Genomic DNA, 13,899 nt, shown 5'->3' on the forward strand with positions numbered 1-13,899 from the left:
GTATTGGAGTTTCAGCTTCAGGATCAGTCCTTCCAATGAATATTCAGGACTGATTTCCTTTAGGATTGATTGGTTGGATCTCCTTGCAGTCCAAGGGACTGTCAAGAGTCTTCTCCAACACCACAGTTTAAAAGCATTGGTTCTTTGGCACTCAGCTTTCTTTATAGTCCAACTCTCACATCCATACATGACTACTGGAAAAACCATAGCCTCAACTTGTTGACAAAGTAATGTCTCTGCTTTTGAATATGCTATCTAGGTTGGTCATAGCTTTTCTTCCAAGGAGTAAGCGTCTTTTAATTTCATGGCTACAGTCACCATCTGCAGTGATTTTGGAGCCCCCAAAATAAAGTCTGTCACTGTTTCCATTGTTTCCCCATCTATTTGCCATGAAGTGATGGGACCGGATGACATGATCTTCATTTTCTGAATGTTGAGTTTTAAGCCAACTTTTTCACTCTGCTCTTTTACTTTCATGAAGAGGCTCTTTAGTTCTTCTTCACTTTCTGTCATAAGGGTGGTGTCATCTGCATATCTGAGGTTATTGATATTTCTCCCAGCAATCTCAATTCCAGCTTGTGCTTCATCCAGCCCTGCATTTCACATGATATACTCTGCATATAAGTTAAATAAACAGGGTGACAATATACAGCCTTGCTGTACTCCTTTCCCAATTTGGAACCAGTCCATTGTTCCATGTCCAGTTTTAACTGTTGCTTCTTGACCTGCATACAGATTTCTCAGGAGGCAGGTCAGGTGGTCTGGTACTTATTCTCATGTCTTGAAGAATTTTCCACAGTTTATTGTGATCCATATAGTCAAAGGCTTTGTCATAGTCAATAAACAAGAGTAGATGTTTTTCTGGAACTCTCTTGCTTTTTCAATGATCCAACGGATGTTGGCAATTTGATTTCTGGTCCTTCTGCTTTTTCTAAATCTGTCTTGAACATCTGAAAGTTAATGGTTCACATACTGTTGAAGCCTGGCTTGGAGAATATTGAGCATTACTTTGCTAGCATTTGAGTTGAGTGCAATTGTGTGGTTGTGTGGTATGGACCTAACAGAAGCAGAAGATACTAAGAAGAGGTGGCCAAAATACACAGAACTGTACAGAAAAGGTCTTCATGACCCAGATATCCACGATGGTATGATCACTCACCTAGAGCCAGACATCCTGGAATACAAAGTCAAGTGGGCCTTAGTAAGCATCACTGCAAACAAAGCTAGTTGAGGTGATGGAATTCCAGCTAAGCTATTTCAAATACTAAAAGTTGATGCTGTGAAAGTGCTGCACTCATGCCAGCAAATTTGGAAAACTCAGCAGTGGCCACAGGACTGGACAAGGTCAGATTTTTTTCCAATCTCAAAGAAAGGCAATGCTAAAAAATTTTCAAACTACTGCACAATTGCACTCATCTCACATGCTAGCAAAGTGAAAGTGAAGTCGCTCAGTCGTGTCCGACTCTTTGTGACCCCATGGACAGTAGCCTGCACCAGGCTCCTCTGTCCATGGGATTTTCTAGGCAAGAGTACTGGAGTGGGTTACCACAGCTGAATTAAATATTTTCATTTTGATGCAAATTTAAGGTAAAATCTGATAAACTCAGTATTTGCTTTTCATATACATTTTTTTTTAATCGTCAAGTGTAGGAATTCTCTGTCATTGTCCTGGTCCATTTGTGCTATTATAACAAAAATACCGTAGACTGGATCGCTACAGCAGAAATTTATTCCTCACAGTTCCAGAGGCTGGGAACTCCAAGATCAAGATAGATTCATTGTCTGGTGAGAGACTTTTTCCTAATTCATGAGCCATCTTGTCACTGTGTACTCACATGGTGGAAGGGGCAAGAGAGCCCTCCTAGGTGTCTTTTTTAAGAGCACTATTTCCATTATAAAAAGTAGTCACCTACCAGAGGCCCCACCTCCTAATACCATCACCAAGGAGTTCAGGTTTCAGCATATCAATTTAGAGAGGGATACAAATATTCAGTCTGTGGTGGTCAAGAAGTATTAATATATTTATAGCATAGACATTTTTTGTAATAATTAAGATGTGCCACGAGATACCATGTTTTAGGTGATATGATTATCTTACACCATTTAGACTTGGTATTAATTACCCTCCCTTTCTAGTTTTAAGATGCCACTTAGGTAGATAAAGCTTCTTGCAGTTTAAAAGATTGTTAATATAATTTTTTTTTCACTAATGAATGTTAGGATAGGTCTTCAACATCATGTTATCATAAATTTCTCCATGCAACAGAAAAAGGCTCTTCACACTCATTTCATTATTTCCTAAAGGGTATCAGCAACCACACTGACTATGAAAAAGGTATCCAAATATCACCTTGGCCTATTTTTGCCAAAGATTATTTTAATTCTGTGTCCTAATATTGATTTGTTGATCAGAAGTTTATCAGACATAATATATACCTTTCTTAATAATGCCAAAAGGGAAATGAGTTGATTATTAATCTTTGGTAGATAAAATATTAAAAAATATGTACTCCATTCACCAATGATAGTAAAAAGAATCCTTGATTGTCGGGAATCACCTTTTGGGTCGGTTGATTTGAGAGCTGTCTGAGGTTGGGTGGAATAGGCACTGCTATAATTCATATATGATATCTATCTAATAACTCTGTTGTATTAATTTGATCTATATTATAGGCACAAGATTCTATAGCAAACATTTAGAAACAGCTTTATTGACTTTCACCAAAGCAAGAATTTAATTACCACTCTGCCAATTGGTCAGATTTGTGACTCCTCTTAAAACCAGATTTTCTGTGTGATAGACTAGGAAAGCACTTTAGCATTTCAGAGAAGAAAGCACAAAAATAGAACTACAGATGACTCCACGAACACACGGGAAAGACAGCACACACCCTGTGGCTTTCGGATATTAACAAAGGTCATGGCCACCCCCGTGCTGCTCCTTCCTTCCCATGGCAGGGTCGGGCTCTGTTTTGAAAAAGACACAGTGGGACCCTGTCTGTTCCTTCTTAAGCTGGGTCAGAGTTTGTGTTTTGTCTGATTGGCTCCCTCCTCGCACTCTTCAGGGGAGCCAATAAGATATAGTAAATACAACTGGCGAGTGAAATTGCCAAGGGAGGAAACACAATTACTATGTAGCATTTATTGGGAGTTTCAGGAATAATAAAGTCAAGGTTAGAGTAAGACCATGTGAAATATTAAGTAGCTGTATCAGATTGTGAAATTCATTTACTGGGGAGGTTAGCTGCCAGTTTTCTGCAAAAAAAAATTAGTCCAAATCAGATTATTTTAGTAATTATTAGTTAACACGTGCTAAGTGCCCACAGCATGTCGGTCCCTTCCTACGATATCAGAATGCACTGTGCAAGGAACTAAACTTGCTCTTGGATTTAATTAATCTCTCCAGTTAATTGCCAGTATGGGCCACATTTCTTTCGTGAGTAAAATTGGAGTGTGAGAAAAGATAATGTCTCTCTCTCATTAAGCTGTCCACGTTAGATTTACAGGGCAACAGTGAGGCCCATTCAGGCTTAGTTTTGATAGCTTTCATTACTGACAGCACAGAGTAAGTGGTGATCTGTCCTTCTATTATTAGACTCAACCCAGTATCTGTGGCACAAACATCATTACATCTATCAGGAAGGTTTTGAAGAGCTGTTTGTAGGTTGATGCTCAACTTGTCGTATTTATTCCCTCTGTTAGGCCCAGACTCGTTTTGTTCTCCCAGTGGGTGGAGAATTGCAGCACACCTGACATGTGCCAAGAAGGGCAACCCTTTCCAACTCAGCAGTCCCCAGAGAGGAATCAATTAGTGACTCCTGTCATTGAGATGAGTTCGTAGCTCTTAGGAACTTTCCTTCACAGACTTATGTAACAGCACATGACATTCTCCCTCCACCACCAACGTGGGCTTGTAAAGCTCTGTGGACAGGGGCTTTAAAAATGGCTGAGCTGTTGTTGTTTACCTGCCCAAACTGGAAGACCATTTGCATGCCTGTCTTTTCATCAGTGTTTGCTTCTGTAGACTCTTAGGTTGGGTTCTTGGTCTTCACACAAGGATTGGTGGGCAAGTGGGAGAAACCAGGAGAAACCGGGAGGGGAAAGAAGAGGGTATTAGGATAGAGCAGGGGAAGAAGCTGCCAAGGATGTGGTTTCAGGTAAAATTATCCTGATCACATGGGGCACTCTGGAGCATGCATCATACCTCAGGGTCAGTCCTGGCTTGAGACGAGGCACTACCCTTTCTACTAGTTAGTCATTAGCTGTGAGCCCTGGGTGAGGGGTGGCTATGGCGGTGCATCTCCCAGGCACATCTGGGTGAAGGTGCTCTTTTACTCAAGGGCAGGCCTTTGGAGAAGATTGGCAACAACAACTATAAGAAGGAATGGGCTGTCAAACTGGTAAAATGTATCTCGTGGGGATCTGGGTGGAGCATCACCAACTTACACTAAGTGTAGAGAACACCTTCTGTAGTGGAATAGGGCATTTACATGCACACAGAAATACAGTTCCCTTCAAGTTACCAAAAAACCTGTGGCAGAGTCAGAGTGCACTGTAGTTTTACTCTCTGATTCAGTCTTAAATAAGAGACCAAGAACTGATGGGAGGATAAAAATCAAATAGTATTTTCTTTTTAGCTTTATAGGACATGGAGTTGTAAGTTATCAAATAGACTTTCACCTGAGAAGAGGAATATGACACATCTTAACCCCACTGAACCTAATTAATCTCACACCCCTCCACAGATTTTTACTAATATGTTGTTAATGCCCATAAAGGTAATTAAAGATGACAGATGAAAAAAATGGTTCTATTCTCTTGCTGAGGAGGAAGTCAGGTATGCTCAATGTCTGTGTGCTACAAAATACAGCCTCTTGTTACATCAAATGACAGGGTCTAACTTTGTGATATAAACACATTACTGCAAATGTCAGTGCACAGACTGCAAAGATGATTACTAAAGAAATAGCAAAAGCAATAAAATATAGACAAACAGCCTTTCACTATGTTATACTTCAAACTTGTTATCACTATAGATGAACCATTTCATATAGAGACTTAATTTTTCTATGATAGGCTTTTTAAATAAGACAGCAAGATGAAAGAAGCAAAGTTTGATATTAAAATATTAAGTACCTTAATGGAAACAATAAAACTTTTATATCTCAAACTGCCAAGGATATATTCTGAGGTTCGTATCTCACTCCCTCCCTCTCTTTCTTTTTTCCTATTAAAAGTATCAGCAGCTTACAATAATAAATCAAATTATGAAACTTTCCTCTATGTAGGTTTCTGAATTTAGTCATGTATATTTTTAATAACTAGATATTTTCTGGAGGGTAAAATAAAAACTTTACTCAGTCTGTATTTCATATTTTTTTAAACTAAAGCTTCAACTTTGCTAAATTACTTCTGAAAGATCTGATTTAAAGAGGAAATTTGTGGTGAATATTTTATTTAAAAGTGCATGCATTTCTTTAAATGCAACGAGTTATAAAAAATTAGGAAATTTTTTTCCCTAGTAAGTTGGTGTTTCTTTAGGGCCTTCTTTTGATTTTTCATACAATTTTTTTATTGTGTGAAAGAAAATTATCAGAAAGGATATTTTGGACCCCAAAATTGATAATGGCACATAGCATAAATATCAAGTGACATGAGTTACCCCTAAAGTATTTATAGCCTTGGGTTCATGAAAATTTTAATTTCATGAAGAATTTTGTTTCATTTAGAATTTACTATGGCCATTGACAGTGCTGTTTTCACAGCAGAATAATTTTTAAAACACTTTAGTTCAGTTGTTTGTTGAAATGACGAAAGAAAAATGGCGCTTGAGATTGACTTCTAATTCTTTTTTTTTGACACATTGAAACCTCATCCCAATATGGGAGTAGGAATTACATTAAAAAAAAGGGAATGTTTGTTATTTATTCATGGCTGTGCTGGGTCTTCATTGCTGCATGCCGGCTTTCTCTAGTTGCAGGGAGCGGGAACTGCTCTCCAGTTATGGGGTGCAGGCTTTTCAATGTGGAGGCTTCTCTTGTTGTGGGGTGCGGGGTCTAGTCTTGGACTTCATTAGCTGTGGTTTGTGGGCTCAGTAGTTGTGGCTTGTGTGCTCGAGAGTGCAGCTTCAGTAACTGGGGCCCATGGGCTTAGTTGGTAGCTCCTGATTTTCTGAACAGTAGGACTCAGGAACTCTGTTCTCTTCCATCTGCTCATCTGTATGGATTCCATCTGCGAATTTATTTTTTAGTTTTTGCCTTCTGGCCAGTGGGAAGCTCAAACAAGAGATCAGAAGAGAGTGAGGTCATGATATTAGGAAGGAAGGAGAGTGAAGTCAGGGTATTGGTTGCCTTGGAGCCCTCCCAATGGGTCTCACTATCTAAATGAGATAGTCCCTTTATCTATCTAATGTCCCTCTATCTAAATCCCTTCTGAAGATTAACTTCCCTTCCAGATTGTGGTCATTGCTCCTTTCCCTTCTCCTTTTAAGGCTAAGGATGATAACAACTCCAGAGTGTTATCTATCCCTTCTGGTTTCCCTATACACTACCCAAAGTTTTGTCAATGGTCTCTTTTATTAAACCCTCCTCAATTTATTTTAATTAGAGTGGGCCATCTTTGTCCTGCTGGGACCCTGACTGACAGATAAAGGAGAGCTAAAGCTGCGTGTACATACCAGGCACATTGTTATTTGAGGTGACTTAGGTAGATGATGGTATAGTAGATTCAGGAGCTAAAAACATTTAAGCCATTCTTCTTCTTAACACTGTTTTATGTTTATTGGTCTCAACTGATGTTAAGGCCTTCCTTTTCACTATAGATATATTCTGTGCTTGAGTTCTTTCATTTTAAGACTCTCTGTGTAAGGCCAGTATTATTAGCTTTTGCATTTCTTTAGGGTAGGGAATATTTTATTCATCTGTTGCACTTGACACAACCACACCACTGTGTTTTAGTAGGCCCTGAGTACAACATAATTTAATGATTCATCTGCCTACCTCCAAGGATAAGCAGGAACTGAAGAGCATTGTCTTCTTGATGTTGGCTTCCGTAAAAACCCCAAACAATATATTGTTGATGTGTAATATATGTAAAAATTATATAAATGGATGTGTCTGACTATATTTCTTTTCTTTAGCATCTGCTTGAGAAGAGAAATTGGATAGATGCCTCAGAGGCATGGGCAGTTGCAACATTTTAGGAGCATATACTGATCTGATTACACTGTGAAATAATACAGAATATTTTTTTCCTCTCCTGACTTTTTTGCTTTTTAAAGTTTGTTCCCAAATATTCTCAATTACTAGATGTTGATATTTCTTACTTCGAAAGCCTGATTGCAGATACCCTGGTAATAGTTTTTTACTTTTTAATTAATGATAAGCACTGGAGAAATCAGTAATAGAGAAGTTCCAGCTTAGGCTTTTAGGGGTCGTAAATACAGTTGTGGTAATGAAATGTGTATTATCAATGAATGACAGGATTTTTAAAATGAAGGCTTTCTTCACTAATATTTTGAGAGACTTACATATCAGGAGGATAAAAACTGGTAGTGCTTGGTCAATTCAATGGCTGTGTTTTACAAGTCTAGTCTGTAAAAAGAGTAAGAATTCAGCTAACTTTTAAATTAGAATAAACGTCTTAATCTTACAAAGGAATAACAGGGTGGTGTTCCCCTTCAGATATAAATATATATATTTTTTCTTTGCAAACTGCAAATGACTATCAATGTGCTAACTATAACAGAGAGAATTGGTATGGGTCCCCTGAGAGAGACACTGTCTATAGACTGACACGAATTATTCTTAGGGGAATTTATATACAGTAAATTATTTATAAAAGCCTAAGGACCTTCTGCCATGCTTTAGGGTTTTTTTGTTTGTTTTGTACATAGCACTACAGAATGCCACAAGCAACCACAATTGGTCTGTTTTTAATGGAGAAGGGCTTACACTAAACCTCTTTCAGCACATCCCTGATGCATCAGAAAGCAGGAGGAGAAGGCTGTGACACAGCTGAAGGACAGCCTGAGAACAGGGTTTTGCCAAGCCATCGAGGGGATTCCTGTCCAACCAGTTCCCTTCTTTAACCTATAAAAGGGGGCATGGAGGAGGGAATTGAGTCTGGGGATTAGAGAGGTTGTTGGGTGTATGGGCGTCTGAGATGGGTCTATAATCTGCTTCCTATAAGTGATGCAGACATGGGTGAACCTAGAGCCTATTATTCAGAGTGAAGTAGATGAAGAAGAGAAAAACAAATATTGCATATTAGTGCATATACATGGAATCTAGAAAGATGGTACTGACGAACCCACTGGCAGGGCAGGAATAGAGATGCAGACATGAACAGACTTATGGACACAGCGGTAGGAGGAGAGGGTCGCACGAAATGAGAGAGTAGCACTGAAATATATACATTACATGTGTAAATTAGATAGCTAATGGGAAGCTGCTTTATAGCGCAAGGAATTCAAGCTTGTGCTCTGTGACAACCTAGAGGGGTATGATGGGGTGTTAGGTGGGAGGGAGGTACAAGAAGGAGGGACATATGTATACCTATGGCTTATTCACGTTGGTATATGGTAGAAACCAACACAATGTTGTAAAGCACTTCTCCTCCAATTAAAAATAAATAAATAAATAAAAATCAGTACTGATGCTGGGTAAATCAAAATCACAAAAGAAACAACACCAAGATCTGGGATTTTCACTCTGAGTAATCACAAGGTCTTATTTTTAAAAAAATTAAATTTGGAAATAATTACATACTTACAATAAACTGTGGAAAATTCTGAAAGAGAAAGGAATACCAGACCACCTGCCCTGCCTTTTGAGAAACCTGTATGCAGGTCAGGAAGCAACAGCTAGAACTGGACATGGAACAACAGACTGGTTCCAAATAGGAAAAGGAGTACGTCAAGGCTGTATATTGTCACCCTGCTTATTTAACTTATATGCAGAGTACATCATGAGAAACGCTGGGCTGGATGAAGCACAAGCTGGAATCAAGATTGCTGGGAGAAATGTCAATAACCTCATATATGCAGATGACACCACCCTTATGGCAGAAAGTGAAGAAGAACTAAAGAGCCTCTTGATGAAAGTGAAAGAGGAGAGGGAAAAAGTTGGCTTAAAGCTCAACATTCACAAAACGAAGATCATGGCATCTGGTCCCATCACTTCATGGGAAATAGATGGGGAAATAGTGGAAACAGTGTCAGACTTTACTTTTGGGGGGCTCCAAAATCACTACAGATGGTGATTGCAGCCATGAAATTAAAAGACGCTTACTCCTTGGAAGGAATGTTATGACCAACCTAGACAGCATACTAAAAAGCAGAGACATTACTTTGTCAACGAGGGTCCATCTAGTCAAGGCTATGGTTTTTCCAGTAGTCATATATGGATGTGAGAGTTGGACTATAAAGAAAGCTGAGTGCTGAAGAACTGAGGGTTGTGAACTGTGGTGTTGGAGAAGACTCTTGAGAGTCCCTTGGACTGCAAGGAGATCCAGCCAGTGCATCCTAAAGGAGATCAGTACTGGGTATTCATTGGAAGGACTAATGCTGAAGCTGAAACTCCAATACTTTGGCCACCTGATGTGAAGAGCTGACTCATTGGAAAAGACCCTGATGCTGGGAGAGATTGAGGGCAGAAGGAGAAGGGGATGACAGAGGATGAGATGGTTGGATGGCATCACCAACTCAATGGACATGAGTTTGGGTAAACTCTGGGAGTTGGTGATGGACAGGGAGGCCTGGTGTACTGCGTTTCATGAGGTCGCAAAGATTTGGACATGACTGAGTGACTAAACTGAACTGAATATAATATAATAATTATAGTTATAGGAAGTGGTAAATAAATAGACAGAAAAGTACTGGGGACCTTTCCCCAGGTCTCCCCAGTGATAATACCTTGCCTAACTATGGTACAATATATAGACCAGGAAATGGACACTAGTATAATCCACAGAGCTTACTCAGGTTTCACCAGCTATACAGGCGTTTCAAGTGTGTGTGTGCATGCATTACATGTATAAGTGTAGTTCTATGCAATTTTCTCACGTGCAATTTCATGAAATCAGCCCAACCAAGATGCTTACCTGTACCGTCATCACAAGACTCCATCCTTCTGCTCCTTTATAGCCGCACCTATCCCTTCACACCATCCCTAACTACTAGCCACCACTTAGCTCTTCTTGATCTTGATAATTTTCATATTGCTTGAATATTATATAAAAGAAACCATGCAGCATGTGTCCTTTTGTGGTTGGCTTTTTAAAAATTGCTGAATATTATTCCATGTTATGGATGCACTGCAGTTTGTTTAAACATTCACTTATTCAAGTATACTTGGATAATTTCCATACTTTGGCTCTTACAAATGAGCTACCATGAACATCCATGGACAAGTTTTTGCATGAGAATAGATTTTCATTGCTCTGGGATAAATGCCTGAAAGAACTGCTGTGTTATATGATAAGTCCATTTTTAATTTTAAAAGGCACCACCAAACATTTTTTCCCCCCAGAATCACTGTACCATTTTATATTCCCACCAGCTATGTATGAGTGATTCAGTTTTGTCTGCATCCTCATCAGCCTGGTTTTAATTGCATTTCTCTAATAGCTATGTCAAAACTAGACAGTGTTTTAAAAAGCAGAAACATCACTTTGCTGACAGAAGTCCATATAGTCAAAGCTATGGTTTTTCCAGTAGTCATATATATGTGTGAGTTGGCCAATAAATAAGGCTGAGTGCCTAAGAATTGATACTTTTGAACTGTGATGTTGGAGAAGACTCTTGAGAGTTCCTTGGATAGCATGGAAATCAAACCAGTCATACCTGAAGAAAATCAACCCTGAATATTCCTTGGAAGGACTGGTGCTGAAGCTGGCACTCAAATACTTTGGCCATCTGATGCAAAGAACTGACTCATTGGAAGAGCCTGATGCTGGGAAAGATTGAAGGCAGGAGGAGAAGGGGGCAACAGAGGATGAGATGGTTGGACGGTATCACTGACTCAGTGGACGTGAGTATTTGAGTAAACTCAGGAGATGGTGATGGACAGAGGAGCCTGGTGTGCTGCAGTCCATGGGGTTGCAAAGTCAGACACAACTTAATGACTGAACAACAATTACAACAGCTAAGAATAACAATGGCTAATGATGTTGTACATCTTTTCATGTGCTTGCCACCTGTATACACTTTTTGATGAAATATTTCTTCTTATCTTTTTCCCATTTTCCAACTGGATTTTTGTTGTTCTTGTTGTTTTGCTCTGCTTTGTTTTGACTTTTGCTATTGCATTTTGAGAATTCTTTATACATTCTAGATACTAGTCCTTTGTCAGATATATAATGAGGTCAGCCCAGGACTTCACTGCTGCTACCTCCAGATCAGACTGACCACTGGTGCCCCAGGGGCTGGGGCTCTTTATGGGGTCTCTATTGGGCTTCCCCTTTTCTGAGCATTTGGCCATAGGGAGCAGGCTCTTCCTGTTGGTGTTTTGGGGTTGCAGCCTCTCTGAAGCCCAGTCCAGGGTATAAGGGAGATAAACAGAAAGCTAGAGGACTCACCATATTGTTGTTCTTCAAATTCTGAGGTCCCTAGTTAGTGACCTTCTTTTTTCCAAGTTTCAGAGTTCTTTTATCATATTTTCTGATGAATAATTTCCAGGGTATTTATTTGTATTTAGAGGGGGAAAATGAGTAGAGCAGAGCAAAGTGAATTCACATCTCCACAACCACCCAGTAGATTTGATACTTAAGAAGTCATTTTGTATCAAATAGCAACAGGACTGATTTCCCTGGAGGTGTTATCTGACAATATGAGAGCATTGTAAGCTTTCACTTTTTACCATTGTGTCTTACCTGGCCTTTGCATTATGGTGACCTTTTAAGATTAAAGGTTTAAAGGTGACAGTCTTTAATGCCAGCACTTGAAAATATTTTCACTCCTGTGGGACCAAAGTGTATAGATTCTTTGATGTGTTGCCCAGATCCTCCTTCAGGAGATAAGGGCTCATTACCCCACCTGCTGGGGATGCTGCCCACAGACAACCCCCTTTCAAAGGCACATCTCTTTCATGAGGTGGTCTGTCTCCAGGGACTCATCACTGGAGGGTATAAAGGCCCCCGCCCTCTCACCCCAACACAAGACACTCCATCTTCATTGTTCCCCACAAGCTACCGTTGGAAGTTCTTCTGCCATTTCTGCTGGCTTTCTCTCCCTTTCTTTTTTTTTTTTCCTATGGATGTTGATCCCCAGAGCACTCCTTTACAAACCTTCAAGCTAAATGTGTGAGGAATCTGTTTCTTGGGGAATCCAACATGCCTTAAAAGTCCTCTTTTCTGTAAGTTTTCTGTTATTTTTACCTAAATGAAATTGACCATGAAAAGAAATCTAGTTCTCCTAGAACTAAGATGTTTCTGTTTATTTATTCTTATAATGAAATGATGGCCATTCTAGATGGAAATCCTGTTTGTTTTCAGAATCTTTACTTGGAAGAACTGAAAGCTGGGATGCTAAATATTTCTCCCCAATTTTTGAGATTTATAAATGGTGGCTGACAATTCTTATAGATTCTGAAAGTTTATTAGAATATGCAGTCCCATCTTCTGCAGTTGTTATTAAGATTTAGTTCCTGCATGCCAAGTGTATGGTTCCTGGCGCTGTGTTCTCCCTGTGACATTCTAGTCTGAGTTTCTCTGCTTCATTCAGACATTTAGATCAAAACCATGGCAATGGCAGTGAAATTATCTTTAAGTTTTTCCTTAGCCACCAGCTGATTACAATGTGTAAACAGTAGTTTGCACATTACTCAGTCATGTTTACCTCCCACCAAGAACTGGTTCTTCTTTCACATATCTCCTGATTTATTTCCCACAGTGCTTCTAAATTAACTACACAGAGATCTCCTGTGTGCTTTAAAGTCACTCTTGTGCTTGTTCATTTAGAATTTTCTCTACCTAAATTATGGTGAACCATGGAAGAGGCTTAAATAAGTCCATTGCATTTTTTTAAAGTTATTTTGAAGTTATTATATATTGGGTTTTATTCAGTAAGTGTGTACCTAATGACACCATTAAACAATTTTTTTAAGCCTAATGTAAGTGCACTAGAAAATCTTACTGTTCTATAGTGAGTCTTTCCTTAAAGGTAAGTGATAAGTCTTTGTTGGTAGTGTTCAGTTGCCAAGTCATCTAAGTCATATCCGACTCTGTGGCCCCATGGACTGCAGCAGACCAGGCTTCCTCCTCCTTCACTATATACTGGAGCTTGCTCAAACTCATGTCTATTGCGTTGATGGTGCTATCCAACTGTCTCATCCTGTGTCATCCCTTTCTCCTCCTGCCCTCAATCTTTCCAGCATCAGAGTCTTTTCCAAAGAGTTGGCTCTTCACATCAGATGGCCAAAGTATTGGAGCTTCAACTTCAGTATCAGTCCTTCCAATGAATATTCACAGTTGATTTCCTTCAGGATTGATTGGTTTGATCTTGCAGTCCAAGGGGCTTTCAGGGGTCTTTCGCAGCACCACAATTCAAAAGCATCAATTCTTCAGCTCTCAGTCTTCTTTATGGTCCAACTCTCATATCCGTACATGACTACTGGGAAAACCATTAATTCGTGTTTAAATCAGACTTTTTACTATATCAGCATCTTCTTGAAAATATGAAAGTAGGCCAGGTCTGTTCTCACATTTCTTTCTGAACTGCAGTATGGTTCAAATGGGCTAAAATAGAGGATGGGGAAGGGATTAATACAAGTAGATTTTAATAAAATTAAGGTCATTTTTTTTCTCAAAGAAGTTACTGAATACCTGCTTACGGATAATAGTCTCCAGGAAAATGATATAATGTTGAGAAACATTTAATGAGAGAGTACATCCTCAAAATCT

The sequence above is a fragment of the Bison bison genome, unplaced genomic scaffold (genome assembly GCF_000754665.1).
Source record: "Bison bison bison isolate TAMUID 2011002044 unplaced genomic scaffold, Bison_UMD1.0 scf7180017864304, whole genome shotgun sequence".
NCBI lineage: Eukaryota > Metazoa > Chordata > Mammalia > Artiodactyla > Bovidae > Bison > Bison bison.